This window comes from Apodemus sylvaticus, chromosome X (assembly GCF_947179515.1).
Source record: "Apodemus sylvaticus chromosome X, mApoSyl1.1, whole genome shotgun sequence".
Taxonomy (NCBI): domain Eukaryota; kingdom Metazoa; phylum Chordata; class Mammalia; order Rodentia; family Muridae; genus Apodemus; species Apodemus sylvaticus.
Genome location: NC_067495.1, coordinates 22284945 through 22298951, shown reverse-complemented (window position 1 = coordinate 22298951; position 14007 = coordinate 22284945). Strand labels below are relative to the sequence as shown.

Below are 14007 nucleotides of genomic sequence, written 5' to 3'. Positions count from 1 at the left end.
TCTCTCTGATTTGTTTTAGTAAGGACATGGTGTGGTATCACCATGTGAAAAGACTAAGAGCAAGCTGGGTCTAGGCCATAGTGAATAACTCTGAAGAACAAATAAATGGATAGAAGGCAGCTCGTGTGATTAGGGGGGACTCTAAAACTTCTCAGTAGGGAGCTGAGACGGAGCTATGGACTCCCAGGTGCCTGTGCCCTGCTGCCAAAATCTCAGAGTACTCAGCCAAGCTCACACATATTGAACCACAGCTCCAGCACTCCTGAAGCCAGCCAATAAACCATTATTTTCTCTGTTATTATTTACTAATACTGCAAAAACTGAAAATATATTTGATTATCCTCAAACTGTGGTTACTTGTTTTGGAATATATATATATATATATATATATATATATATATATATATATATATACTACCGGCACTACAAAAAGTGATCTTTACTTAGTTTACAAATTTTCTTAAATCCAAGAACTAGATCTGCACAGGAATTTTATTCACAGAGGTTTGAAAAGTGTTACATGTTTATGAGGAACTCAGAAAGAGACCTTTGGAGATTTCCCTTAACTTGGGCCTGAACTTTCTAAGAAGCCACCTAGTTGTGCCTTTCTTGTCCCCATTAGTGAGCTTACCAGTTCAGCATTGTTAAACTCAAAACACAGTTAAGGGTACATACACTTATTTAAAAAGAAGTTTTCTTAACCTAATTTCTGTATTTGTTGTTCTAATTAGCAAATGTTTTAATCGAAATTGTGCTTTCAGTCACCAGTGGCAAAGATTCTTCTTCATGTCCCGTGTTTCAAAATGTTTGTGTGCACTGTCCCATTAACATTTGCTTCTTATAGGCTGGATATGGAGTTGATGTGAAAATGAGGTGGGTAACTGTGTGTCTTGGGCACACAGTTAAAGGAATACTTACAGCCGTGTGGTTTTTCCCTCCATTGTTTTTACAAAATTAAGTATCTATAGAGCAAGATATGCTTTAAAAAATATCCTTGGAGCCTGAGGGTTGAGGTTTTTTTTCTGAAATAATTCTGCACCTTTAAAATGCTTTAATGTTTTTAAAGGGGCTCTTAAAGTGCAAGGATTTAAGGCCGGGAGCTAGTTAAGCTTTGAGCAGATGCAGTCTGTTAGACAAGAATAGAACTCATCCTTTACTTTGGGAGCTCTGACACTACATCCAGCTGCTTCCAGTCATTTGACTCCTGAAAGCTGCCCTAATCCTGGTAAAGGAAGCCTCTCCTGCACCCAGGTCCACCCCCTGCTCCTGATTGGCGAGGCTCTCCGCGACCAGAGCCCGCCGCCTACGACGTCCCTGTGAACTGATTTGAAATAAGAGCCAGGCGGTCCTCGCTAGCCTGCGCCCGACTTTTCATAGGCTGGAAAAGGAAAGGTTGAGAAACTTGACATTGTCTTGGGTAGAGTGCGTATAGAAGAAGATCAAAGATTAAAAAGGGAGGGGGACGAAAAACGTGCTCTTTGCTGCCTGTGGATTCCACCGAGTTGCTTTTGTCTTGTGGGCTTTTCTGCCGGCTTTGGTGTCTGCGCTTGGAAGCCTGCGGGTGCGCTTCCGAGCAGCTTGCTCCCTGCCGGATGGGTCATGGAATTCTAAACATGAGGCAGGTAAGCTTGAGGGTTGTGATTGTAGCTGTGCTGGCGCCAGCCACAGAAGGAGGGATTTAGCTTGGGACCCCTGCGACCTGTTACTCCCGAGAGCATGCTGAGTGATCAAATACAGGGTTCCAGCAGATCCATTAGGTGGAAGGAGGGAACTGCCTTTTCTTCCTAAGGCTACCTTAGAAAGCATATCACCTGCTGTCACAGCACTGCCTTGTCCTTACTACCGGTGCCAGCTTTTGCTTCTAAGAGTGGTTGCTGATGTCAGGCAGTCTTTGTAAAAGGTTCAAAGCGGTTTGTGGAATATGCAAATCAATTCCAGTTTGCGGGCCTCTGGAATGTATTGTGCTGGATTCATCTCAAGCTTTTAGCCTCTACCCTATTATGCTTCAGGTTAGAATAAAGACAACAGCATAGTCTGACAAAGAAGCACACGGGGTCTCTTATTTTGCTTTCACATTCTGAGCACTTTGCTGTGCGTATGAGGCTGAGAAGGCAAATCTAGTCCGGATGGAAAAGGCTGCACTTCCAGAGGAGGCAGGCGCGTGTGGGGGGGGGGGGGGTGTTACAGACTTTTCGAAAACGTTCTAGCACTTTACGAGTTGTGTTTTGTGTTGGTGCTGGACATAAGAACACAGTCTTGGAAGTACTGAACCGAGAAAGGCTTTGAGGATTACTTAAGTGGGTCTCAGTAAAGAATTCTACGCTAGCAGCTTCTTCCGTCGCTCTGGGGGCATGGGGATAAAATTCCTTATCAACTTAGGTAGAAGTTTATGAGGTTTATAGCTTTGCTGTTGAGAAAGTAGAGAAAAGGAAAGACTAGATTAGAAAGCCTAGAAGAGGGTGTAATTTACGACACTATCACAGTTGTAGTAAAAAAAAAGAAATTGTACGTCAATATTTTAATGCCAAGATCGATCCTCATAAGGGGAAGACAAGATTTACAAGCCTTTCAGTGACTGGGAAAGACAGAGATTACAGGGTAGGAATGCTAGCTACTCTTGCCAGAGCTGAGTAACTCCCGGTGGGAAACTGAGCATCTGTTTTGCCACCAGAAAATTTCTTTTTTCTTCCAATTGGCTTGGATGTGCCCCACCCCAGAGTGTTCACTTTAGGTGAAAGTAAACCTTCCCATTAGTGGCTGGGCCAAGGGGTTTACAACTTTCTGTTCCACTGCTACGGAGGTAAAGCAGAAACCCCACCGGAAAGGTCAGGAGCAAAGACCCTCAAATTTCTTGTTCCCTAACTTGCTCTTATGGAATCATGCTTGGCAGATTGCAGCAAGTACAGAAAAAAGACTGCGTGCTTTCAGCAAATTGCATCTGCCTAGCTGGAGAGTGCTGCAGAGGCTGGCTTTCTCTAAGTTTTGCGATCTTTGAGACAAACCTCATTCTTTGAATTTCTAGCAACCACATAAGATAGACAAAGCGGGCAGGAAGGCTTACTGGATAGGAGCAAGACAGCGAATAGGTACACAATACTATTTTTTACAAAGGTTCTACGCCGGAACAAAGAAGTTATTTGATGCTGTGTGGAGCCACCTGTCTTGTCCTCAGTGATGTGTGAACTCAATTTTTAGAATCTTTGTGCCCACACAGTTCCTCTGGAATGGGGTGGAACTCCCTCTGTCTGATGCCTAAGGCAGGCTTGTCCAGAGCTTGGGATGATTTTTCCCATGTGTAACTGTGGCATTTGTATGAAGTTGGAAAACAGCCCAGTGTTGAAGTTTTAAGTGTACAACTAGGCATGTAGTAACTCCCTAGTTATTTAATGAATGGCCACCTTTTCATCCCACATCTGTGGATACATATATAACATTGTTCTTTTGCCATTGGGTACTTGAAAAGAAGGAGGGATTGGGGGAGGAGATGCAAGAATAGAAATCATTGTTCATATAAGAAACCAGGCATGAGATGGTAGCATTACTGCATGGGCAAGTCCCAGATTTGTTCTTGTTTCTCTTGGTGGAGAAGGGGGAGAGACTTTACTGCTTCATTCAGGCAAGGAATAACATAGACCAACCAATTTGTCATCTTATGCCCAGCAGCCCCTGGCTGTATTTGCAGAGTTAGCTATCAAACCAACCCTTGTGTCATCAGCTCAGCAATGAAACACAATCTTTTTGCTGGTAAGTGATCTGTCCCCAGGGCTGTGCAAATGCTGAACAGTGGGGTGGCAGGCCAGAACAGATCCCTACCACTAACCACTTAGAAATTCTCCATAGCCAAAAATTGCCTACAGAGTTAGAAGGCTACATGTTTGTCGGTAAGATTCAGAAAGTTTGGGCTTTTACCAGGTTGTCAGCAGATGAACAGTGCAGGTCAAAATTCTTATAGAGTAAATGAAACAAGCAAACAGGCATAAAGCTGATGAGTTCATCAGGAAGTAATTTTAAAGTGTGCCAACATTTCTTTGTACTTTGATCATAAATGGAAAACTTCAGAATCTTCTTTGAGAAGGAATTTGCTACGTTCCCAGGCAAAAGGAAAGGCATGGCCACCTGTTACAGAAGTCCAGCCAAAAACAACAGGTTTGCTTATGGCATTCCCACAACTGCAAATATTCTCCCTAAATAGTAAGTCACATTCATTGTCCCACCACATACTAAGAACAAATATTTCATTCTCAAGTTGGAAAAAAAATAGAATCTCCAGATGAAATGCCCTACCAGTCATATTTTGGGGTTTTAGAATCCCAATAACTTTAGAGATATACACTAAACAACTGAGATGACTTCTTTTAGTCTCTAGGTCTCGCAGCTGCTATTTTTTTGTGAGGTTAAGATGCTGCTGATGCAGGGAAGCTGTGACTCAGTTTGATCACCCCATTTTGCATTCTTTAGATTGGAGTTAAAATGCCCAAGGACATCTGGCTTAATAATGAAAGTCTTGGTAGTAATCTTTCCTCAGAGGATTAGAAAGTCTTTTACAAACATCATCTATTTATTCTTAACCACATCTCCATGGAGAGAATGAAGGGCAACTTGATCCTCATCGAACAAATGGTGAAGTGAAGAAAAAGAAAAAAAGAAAAGAAAAGAAAAAAGAAAAGAAAAGAAAAGAAAAGGTTAAAAATAATGAGAACACTAAGTTAGAGGCTAGTCTGCTAGTCTGGAATTCACCCACCCAGAAAGACTACCTGTGAAAAAAGAACCTCTCCATCGATATTCATTTTCTTCTTGTTCTGTTACTAGCATAGAGTGTCGCAAGTATGCAATACAGCTTCATTTCTTTGAAAGCTAAGCCTTGAAAAATATAAAAGACAAGACTTTTCTAATTTCCTTTGTCCCAACATTGAGATCAGGCAGTTTTATGACACATAATAGGAAGATGCTATAACTGGAATTTTAAGTGTGTATCTGAGAAATGCTTCCCTTTTAACAGTTGTTTTAAGTTTTTGTATATGCTTTAGAGAGTTTGACGTCTTCAGCATATGTTAAGATTTTGTTTTTCTACTGTCCCTCTTTCAGGAAATGTTATCCTTGTAGGATTTGTTGTTAACTAAGAGACATTTGTTGGCCCGTTCAAAGTAATTTTTGAGTTGGTTTTTCCTTAGTGTTCAGTGTGACTCATGTTCTGAGTTTGTCTGGCTGTGGACCACATAGGCTTCAAACAAATCTGTTAATTGGTAGTTGCCTGCTATCCACAGACATTCCTGCAAGTTTTAAGGCTTGTGGATGTCTCCTGGCTTTGATCCCTTGTGTGGTAAATAGACATCCAAGGTAGTTATGGAAACCTGGGCCTTACATTGTTAAGGAGGATGGGGGAGTATTTGGTCATAGAGTAATTTGTTTGATTAAGAAAAGATGGGCCAAATCAGGATATTTTTGGTCCACATGATTTGAGTATCCCAGTTGTTCCAAATCAGTTAAGAGTTCTCTAGATAAGAAAAAAAATTATGACTGACCACATTAGAATATTTGTTAAAAGAATTTTAAATTTTTCTTAATCAACTGTTTGCTATGCTGCCAGAGCAAATTGTAAAATGAAAGAGATGGCCAACATATGTCAATGTCGTCAGTATCTCTTTTGGGCTTTGTCTGAGTGTTGTCAGTTTTAGAACTCCAGGCTTTAAAACAAATGCCAGGATCTGGCAGGAAGTGTGTATTTCACTTACCTACCTGCAGGGGTCAGACTTGAAGTTTCCATGATGAAAGCCCAGGCTTTGGATACCACTGCAGGCATACCCAAGCAGAAACAGAGAGATTATAAGAGTAATTAGTTGCCAATTCTTTAACCTTGTGACCGAATCTGCTATGAAAACCAGTTCATTCAAGGAAGAGAATGTCAAATACACTTTGTTTAAAGCAAGGTTAATACAATCAGGTCAAACCGGAACCTAATCTCTGTGTGGATATGGAGAAGTTTATGAGGAAAGAGTTTTGACTCATTATCAGCTCCTTTCATCTGACACCAAACTCATCTTACCGGTGTTGTTTTAGGTTCTTTACTGACTCTTGTTAACTGGCATGATGTACACATCGTTCAAATCATCTGAGTTAAAGATTTCTTTTCCCTTTAGATGAATATATTCTTTGACATAACATTAAGATCTTTAATGTCCTCCAGTAAGTGGTGTTGAGGTAAAATGCTGTGGTACCCAGACACACAAATATCTAGAGAGAACTTTACTAAAAGAAAACAATTAAAAAGTAAAATCATGAAAACCGATCTCCTTTGTGCAAAAAACAAAACAAAACAACAATAAAAAACAGGTTCTGAGTTAAAAAGGCAAAATTAGCAAGTGGTTCTGATTGTAGCATGAAAATGACTGTTAAAAGTTCCATATTCAGTCAGCTGTATGTGATAAATAAAATATCAAGGCTCCCCATCTCTTTATCATTCAACATTTACTGAGCACTTCCAGAATTAATCTACTTATTTCTTTCTGAAGAAACCACACAGTGAGTGATGTTTGTATTTCAGATGGCTTTTGGGTTCTCAACATAATTTGATAGGATCCTTTTCCTTAAACTACTTCCAATCTAGTATACAGGTTTGTTACCAATAGTATGATACAGGTTATTACATGCGAAGAATAGCTGTTTGCTTGCTCTGTATTCATTTGTAAGGACAAAATCCATTTAAAAATGAATGATAGCCTAAACTTTACTGAACTTAAACGAGCTGATAAATGATCTGTATTTGCAACATTTTATTTCCATGTTCACTTGTAGACATTTATGATTTCTTCATTAAAATCAATTTATCAGAGAAAAATACCTCATACAGAGACCCAACTCGATAAATGCTTTATGTTCCATTTTTTATTGAGTATTAAGATATATTTTTATTTAGTTTGGGTTTATTTTTAGCCTATGAGAATGTGTGCTTTGTACTGTATTCTTATTCTTAATTGATTTTTAGTAAACATGCAACATAATGGGTTTCACTGACATTTCATGTATATCATGTTTTTTTGATCTTTAAGTGATGCATGAAATATAAAATGGTACATACTAATGAGATCCATGTATTGTTTCAGTGCATCCATACCTTGTATAATTAAGTTAAAGGTATCTGTCTCTTCACATTATCAACTCTTTATGGCAAAAACATTTTGAAATCCTTTTTTCTAACCCTTTGAGATGCACAATTATACAAATATTATCTAGACTCCCCAAACTTTTTCTTCCTATAAAAGTTTGTTCTTCGAGTTTCTTGTTTGAAACTACAAAACTTTCAAGTAAGGAATTGTCCCATGGACATTTTGAAACACTATTTTTGAAGGCTTTGTGGACATGGCTCAGCCTGAAAAATGTTTGCTTTGCAAACATGAGCAATGGAGCTTGGTACCCAAGAAGCACATAAAAATGCTAAGAGTAATAGTGCATTGTGTTCCCAGCAATGAGTAGGAGGAAACAAGGGGTCACAATGACACACTGGCAAATCAGCCTAGCAGAATTAGTGAAATGCAAACCAATATAAGACTCTGTCTCCCAGTCTCAAAAAGATCAATCATGATATGCACTCACCCAAGACATAATCCACATATTAAATGATGTCCAAGAAAAACGGAGGAGTGGCCCCTGGTTCTGGAAAGACTCAGTGCAGCAGTATAGGGGAATACCAGAACAGGAAAGTGGGAAGGGATAGATGGGGGAACAGGGGGAGGGAAGAGGGCTTATGGGACTTTCGGGGAGTGAGGATCCAGAAAAGGGGAAATCATTTGAAATGTAAATAAAGAATATATCTAATAAAAAAAAAAGACCGTGTCAAAGGAGGAAGATGACAGTAAAAAATGCAACATATATCGGAAGGTGCTCAGGAGACCCCATCCTTAGCTGAGGAACTATTTGTGTATTGATGGCTTCTGTGTCAAGGAGTTAATTTTCTTTGGAGTATGGCCACTGGGAGTAGCTTATGCTCCAGTGGCTTGCCCCACATCTAGGTGCACATAGGTAGCATTAATAGAACACATTCGGATTCTTTTTTTATTTTTTACAAAGGATATGAAATTGGGAAGGGATCTTTTTGGTTGGGGGATTGAGGGAGTTGAAGGGGAAATAAGAATGTGGGTATGCTCAAAATTTTATATAAAATAATATAATATAATATAATATAATATAATATAATATAATATAATATAATATATTTGATATATATCAAAGGATAAATAAAAATGTTATTTTAAAAAGCAGCTAGGTGATATTCCTGTGGAATATCATGTGCATACTCCATGCTCATGAACACGCACACACACACACCCACATATACACACACACACAGAGGCACATACTACTCACTATTTTGAAAGCTATTCAATCTGATTAATTTGAGATCAAGTTCTGAGTTTTACAAGCATGCTACTATGCTATAAAAGATGGAAATGCAAGAGAATTACCATACTTGTTGATACCAGACCCGTTTTTGCAGTATTTGAAATAGAAAAGGTTTACACTAGTTTTTTTCCCTTTCTCTCTCACTTCTGATACTCTGATCCATCCAAGGTATCTCCCCACCTGACCTATTTTGTTATGCAGTGAATCTGTATTTGCCTCTCTGTTATCCTTTTCTTGCCCCCCTTCCCTGTTCACATACAACCACATCTCTATTTCTTTAGAACAGTTGTCTTTGGGGCATGTTGGGAGAGAATTCATTTAGGTAAGATAAAACTGTCATAGCCTTTTAATCCTTAGAAGGACTCTTTAATTGTGGAAATTCAAACAACTGAATTTCAAAGAATTGAAGAATTTCAAACAGTGAGGACTTTCTTTGTATGCTGATAAATATCTATTTGGATTAGAATAAACAGGAGGAAATGGCTGTAGCCCTATCTTACACACATTCATATTTGAGATAGTCTATTTCCAGTTAATCATATCTCTGTGTATCTTTGAACTGAGTTACTTTAGAGCAAGAATCACATCTAAGGTATCCTTGAATTCTCAGATCCAAAAACAGAGGCTGAAACACAGAGTTATCAAGTGTTTTATGGAAACATGCGATGTAAATCTCAGTAGAAAGATGGGAAAAATAAAGATCAGAGTGCCTCTGAAGAAGAAAGAATGATGGAATGGTCAGTGGTATAGTAAAGAGTAATTGATGAGTATCAAAAAACTTAAAGTATTTTGTGGTTGCTTAGCCATTCAGTTGTATTCTGCCGAAGACCCAACCCAGAACATACCAAGCAGCTTATCTTGATGGTAGAAATAATTCTGGTGTGGGAATTGCCTCTAACTGATCAAAGTCTAAATTGCAAGATAGGATCTGCTAAGTTTGTTCTCACTGAGGCTAACTTGAGGTTTTAGGTCATAGCCAAATGTATAGTGTATAGTTAATTCATTTTGCTAGGTAAATGTCAAGTCATGTTTATTTAGCAACAAAGGGAGTATATCCACATGTCTCTCTCTCTCTCTCTCTCTCTCTCTCTCTCTCTCTCTCTCTCTCTCTCTCCTCCCTCCCTCCCCTTCTCTCCCTTCCTTCCTTCTTTCCTTCCTTTCCCTTCCCTTCTTTTTCTTTTCTTCTTCTTTTTTTTTTTGGAGGGGGATGGGACTGGGGAAAAGTCTCTCTATATGGCCTTGGCTATCATAAAATGTACTATGTAGAACAGACTGCCCTCATACTCACAGAGATCCATCTGGCTGTGCCTTCTGAGTATTGGGATTTAAGATGTGTGCGACCGTGCCAGCCTCAGATGGCAACCTTTGAAAGTCCAAGGTTTTCCTCTGTGTGCAGGTTGTGCTTGCATTCAGTAGAGTGACATTCAATACAAAGAGTTTTTACTGCTTCTCAGTGTGATGCACTGAAAGTTCTGGTTAAAATTGTGGAATTGAAATTTCACATCCACTTGGTGATTTATAGAGACAACAGCACTTACACATTTTCAGGGTACACTTAGTAGACTCTGTTTCCTATCACATGTCAAATTTTAGAGTGCTGCTACAGTTGGATGTATTTTTCAGATTATCCTTTTGAGTAGGAAGAAAAAAATGTGAACAAATGAGATTTTCTTTTTCTGACTTAGTATTAGCTAGACAGGTCACCAGATAAAGCAATAGAGAAACAGAAGTAATAGAAATTTGTATATATTTTTAAAACATACGTTTTTGAAAAAGATTTTTATTTTATTTTATGTATGTGAGTACACTGTAGCTATCTTTGGACACACCAGAAGAGGGCATCAGATCCCATTACAGATGGCTGTGAGTCACCACATGGTTGCTGGAATTTGAACTCAGGACCTCTGGAAGAACAGCTAGTGCTCCTAACCACTGAGCCATCTCCATCCTGAAATTTGTGTCTTTATAAAAGATCTAGTATATAGGAAATACATTAGGGATTCAAACATAAAGTTCTAGTTAGGTTAGTGTGAGTGGTGAGTACTTGTAGTTTTGGCAGTCTAGGGGCTAAGCTATGAAGACCAAGGGCTTAAAGGAAAATTTGGCTTCATAAGGAGACTCCAACTTTAAAAAAAATAGGCAAGAAAAATAAATTGCTAGTTAAAAGTTTGGTCATTTAGTTTGAAAACCACCGCTAATTTTTGTTTTCTAGGTATTTAACTACATAACTCTGTCTTGCCTGGAACTCACTATTCTTTTGTCTCAGTCAAAAAGTGTCAGGGTTACAGGTGTGTACCATCACACTAGGGTTTATAGGTTGAAAGTTTAGCATATGGTTCAGAATAGCTCACATCTGTAAACCCAGCAGTTAGGAGGTCATGGCAGAAGAATTGTTACAAGCTTGTTGTCACCCTGGGATTTACAGTGTGTTCAAGAGAAACTTGTGTGATAGAGTTAACAGCATATCTCACCACCACCATCACTGCTACCAGCACAAGCTCCAGTGACACAATGTAGCTCAAGAAGCACTTTAGTCATATCCAGGAGGAAGTTTTCACCTAGAACTTGAGAATTATGCTTCCCAATTTTGTTCTTTTATTTTTTGTCCATTCCACATGCTTTTTTCATAAGATATAATTTGGCTGCTTTCAGAGCCCATGCTATTATTTCATGTGTTGTGTAGACTTTGAGAAAACTAGAATGGGCTGTTGGTTGTGAATAGTCAGAAACAAACGTATTATCTTGAGACAAAATTCCTCCATTACTAGTTGGGAAGTAGAGAATCAGTGGGAATGGGAGGGAGACAAGAGAGAGGAATGGGGGAATATGGTTAAAATCCATTATATATGTACCAATGGGGAAATATATATATAATGAAATATATATATATGAACACACACCAATGAACTGCATTATTATGTACATATTATATGTACTATTATGTAATATTATGCATATTACAAAATGTTAAGAAAGCAGTTTTTTTGGAGATCCACATAGTTAATGTGGGCTCATAAATCACAACTGTAATCATGGTACTTAGAAGGCTGGATGGTTGCTACAAGTTTGAGACCTGACCATGCTATATAGCCTATTCCAGGTCAACCTGGCTTACAGAGTGAGACCATCCCAAACAAACCAACAAGGAATCAAGCAAGCAAGCAAGCAAGCAAGCAAGCAAACAAACAAGCAAGCAAGCAAGCAAACAAACAAACCTGAGTAGTTAAATGGTCTTTTGTTGGTGTTTGTGCAACTATTGTGTATATATTCTTTGCTCTGCTTTTAAATATAAAAAATGCCTGATGTTAACAACTGGAGGGACTGTTTGTTTAGGTGAAAAAATGTTTATGATATGATTTTTTTCATAAGTTAATTGGCTGTGCTTTTCAGGAAAATGAAGCAGAACAAATAGAAGGGAGATGAAAAGTATGAGTTCATTTAGGGCATGTATAAAGGGAAAGTAAAGTTTAAATGGATGCTATTTGATGTGTGATTCAGTCGAGATTTTTTTGTAGTCAGTGCTTTTATAAAGTGAATTTTCAATGAAATTAATGCTACTGCTCTTTCTATCTGACTGGGTGAAAAACAAAACAAAAACCCCATAATGATTAATTGAGATCATGATTTTCTAATAGCAAACTATCACATGATAATAGACTATAAAATAATGAATATTTACTGTTTAACACTCCTATCATAAGGAAATGCTCTCTGAATATTTCTCCCCTCTCTACATGTAAACTGTCAGAATGGAATAGTTCAAATGGACACTGCATTATTTTGGTTTAACTAACAAAGAGTGATAAGACAAGAATTATTTGTGACAGCCCCGAACATTGATAACAGAAGACAATAATGCCTGCAGACACAGCCTACATCATAAAAATCTGGAAGCAAAAATGCATATTATGTTAGGCCAATGTGCTTTGACCTAGTTTTGCTTTTCTGCTTGAAAACTATGTCAGTATTAGTTACATCATCCCCTCGGATGAGCAACTTCACATTTTTGTTTATTTCAGGGTCATGTTATTAGTTTTGTATATTTAGTTCTGACCTTCCAAGAGCCAGACTAATCCTTATTGACTTGCATTTTCTTTTGAAAAATGAGACTTCTAGGATCCAGAGAGAGGGGATTTTATGTATTAAGAAAACAATCTAAGATGCACCATCAGAGGCGTTAATTTCTGCTTGTTCCATAGCCACAGCCCTCTTGAAGGATCCAATAGAACATCCAGTTTTTTGTCATTGTAGTGTCTTTCCTGTTTTGTTCTGTGGAGACAGAATAAATTATGTTGTCCAAGAGTGCTATACTTGACATAATTGACTACTATAGTTAACAAAAAGTGAAGCAAGGTAGAAAGACATTTCCCAGCCCGGCATTCTTCAATTTGCCCCTTTCATGGTTCCTTTTTGCTTGTTCATCCAGTAGAAACTGACTTGACACATTTTTCTTATTTAAAATTTCTACTGAATATACTTCAAAATGAATTGCTTCCTTGGTTGATTTTAAACACATTTTTCTCCAGCCATTTAATACTTTCTATCATTAGAGGAAAGGGCCATTTAATTCTCTCATACATTTGTGAATTCTAATCTTCAAAGAGTAAGAGTTCTTCTAGTGATCAACTTACATCAGATTTACAAGTATAATTTGCTACCCAAAGACCCTGACCAGTTTTTTGGTTTGTTTTTTTTTTCAAATTCCTTACTAACAAATGTAATCAGGCAACAACACAAAAGAATATGAAGTTGTGGTTCTTCTGAAAAAAATTCTATTTGCTCTTGTTTTCTAATTAAGATTTTGAATTCTAAGAATCTCTTTGTTGTTAGAGCCTTTGCAAATCCTCTTTGCCTGATGAAGAAAAAAAATAAGGGATTGTCCCTTTCAAAGTACAACCACTTGAATTTTAGCTAGGTAAAGTGCTGATTAGCTTGGAATAATTTAAAGAAACAGTATGTTGGGATAGGATTCAGTCTGAATTGTGCTATCTCAGAGAGGGATTATGGTGGGGGTTTGGTCTTTGAACATGGTTTAAAACAGTCACTCTGAGTATTGTGCTCTATTTCTCATCTTTATGGTAATTTAAATACTGAAATTCTAAAGAAAAAATCTACTTTAGAGCTCTTCTTTACCTTCTAATGAGTACATAAATATTTTCAACTCTAATATATATAAATATTTATAATTTGCTGTGTGTATTCTATGGTGACATCCACTTCTACAGAAAGTTTTATAATGGCTGAAGGTAGATACATAACTGTATTTCCCTTATATGGTGATTTTCTCTGTGTGGAATCCTGCACACCCACACATATTTCATGATATGTCCTGAAGTTCTTTGCATATTAAGGCAATGAGAGTGTACTCTTTTTCTTTCAAAAGCTGTGCAACATGACATTATTATATCCTGCCATTCCATTGCAACATCCTATCATAACTGATTGGACCTTGGTCTCATGGGTAGCTTCCAGTCATTTGCCATTAAAATATTATACATGGAGAAGATTCATATTCACCACTATGTTCCAGTCAGGTATATCTTTCTAATAGATCACCAGAAATGACTTTCTGAGTGAAAAGGTGGATGGGATCTCTAATTCAGTTAAATC

At 37.9% G+C, this 14007-nt stretch overlaps 1 protein-coding gene across 1 annotated transcript in view; it reads left to right on the top strand.

The window, feature by feature from the left end:
* The first annotated feature begins 1353 nt into the window (after positions 1 to 1353).
* The window catches only part of Mid1 (midline 1), a 187235-nt gene continuing 174581 nt past the window's right edge, over positions 1354 to 14007 (top strand). Inside the window, exon 1 of the mRNA XM_052171431.1 lies at positions 1354 to 1622. The gene's annotated coding sequence lies outside the window, so the exon portion shown is untranslated. The remainder of the gene's footprint in view (positions 1623 to 14007) is intronic.